Consider the following 2028-nt stretch of genomic DNA (forward strand, 5'->3'; position numbering starts at 1 on the left):
GGAACCTTCTGTGGAAAGGATGCTCTTGGCGATTCGAGGACGATGATAACGAGATGGTGTGTGTGTGTGTGTGTGTGGCGCCATCACTGGCGATGGCTTCACGGAACAAATATATCTCTCCTGCACTCCTCACCACACATTTCTCTCGTCTGTGGGGTTACTGTGGAATTGGAAATGGTTCACTTTTGAACACAAAAAAGTGTCATAAAGCCGAACAGAAGGCGAAGTGATGTTTACCTCTGGATCTGGAATCTGGAATCCGGAAATCGATACCACGAAAGGATGCCCGGCTGGACATAAGCTGTGTTCCCTCCCCGGGGTGGATCTCGAAAAAAAGGGGTTCAGTAAATTAAGTTTTTCATTTCGACGTGAGAAAGAGGAAGCGCCGGAATCCCGGAGATATCCGGTGTTTACATTTCGCTCTCACCTGTAATCAAGTGTTTGGAACAAGAGGAGTCACATCCGGAAGTCCGGATGTGGTCGAGATCAAAGGTTCACCCGTGTGTGGGGTGATGGTGTTCGTAACATATTGGATTCGAAGGTATGGTCCTCTGTCAGGAGAAAGTTGCTCTGTAGTAGAAGTTGTGGCAGGAAGTTGATTAAAAGAAAAAACCTTTTTATAGTTCCGTCGGTCTGTTCCGCTTCAGCTACGATTTCCTTTGATTTGATACCTCGCCTGAATCTCGGTTAATTAATTCCACCTGCTTCGCTTCGCATCACTGCGACTGTGAGGATTAGCTTTTTGGTTTTTGGGAGGAAATTATAATATTTTCCGCTTCCATAACCCATCACCATCACCCCCCGGGGGGAGGCAGTGTCAAATTGACAGTCAATCGGATTAAAGGATCCGCTATTCACGCCCGACTGAATAACGACCTCGTCGGAATCGCCGGAATTGCCGGATGTCTCGAACGGAAAAGCCATCGCCGGAGAAGAAATCATTTTAATAGCTTCATCCATCGCAATGATTACGATACAAAAAAAGGACAAAATTGCCCCCGGGGCTGTGTCCGATTGACGTTCATCGTTTGCGACCTTTCTCAACATGGCTGACGGAGGTGGGGGTAGTTCGTGATAACAGAGACCGTAGATAGAAGTAATAACGTCATTGTTTGCTTCGTCGTCCCGAGGTTCTGCTGTTTTTTTTTTCCTTTTTTCATATCTAAATTTCAATAATTCATTTCCTTGTCTGCGCTGCGTTGTTGCGGGCTTTGTGGACCGGATGTTAACTGGGGAATTTCATGTTGTTGCTTTTTTATGTGGTTTTCCGTTGCGTTGCTCCTCGCGCTACTAAACAATTAACTTTACAACAACATCCGGTACAGCGGCCCACGGGTTGTCGTTCGTTTGGTTTATACGTTGTTTTTCCGCCGGCAGCACCAGAAGCAACCCATCAGCCGCAAACCACAAACCAGGCTGCCAGGAGGCGCCCCATTTTTAGCCAAGGGCCCTCGGGTTTTGCTCGAGAGTTTTGCGCGAGATTGGTTTTTTATGTCTTTCGCCATTATTAGAGCATTGTTTTAGCGCTCCCTTCTGCACCGTTTCATTTATTTTTTGTTTTTGCTCCTTCCGTCCTACCTCACGTCCATTTTCCAGTGTCGGTCGCATGAATTTAATCCAAATTGAATCAATTCACGAAACCCTTTTTTTCGCTCCATGGACTCTCCTGGACTGGTGGCGTGTGGTTAGGTCATAAAACCGTTTTAAACCCAACATGTTTACTAGCGTGGAACGGGAACACGGATTCGGGGCACGATTCGGGGCAGTCCATTTCATGCTCAACGAATCAATCGCCGGTGACCATAAATACCTCAATCGAGCCATTTCCCGGTTCCGTTCGCTTACTGAGAGGTAGTTCTTGAAATGCAAATTGTTCTGCCAAAGGTTCGTTTGAATGTTGAGATTTTGCTTTTGTAAAACGAAACCCAACAGCAGAGTTCTGGCATCCAGGCGCGCCAGGAAGCCAACCGGGCGAGCGAACGAGCACGGACTCGTTGTTCCACCTTGTTTTGACCTGGAATCCTGGAC

The sequence above is a fragment of the Anopheles darlingi genome, chromosome 2, assembly GCF_943734745.1.
Source record: "Anopheles darlingi chromosome 2, idAnoDarlMG_H_01, whole genome shotgun sequence".
Classification (NCBI taxonomy): Eukaryota; Metazoa; Arthropoda; class Insecta; order Diptera; family Culicidae; genus Anopheles; species Anopheles darlingi.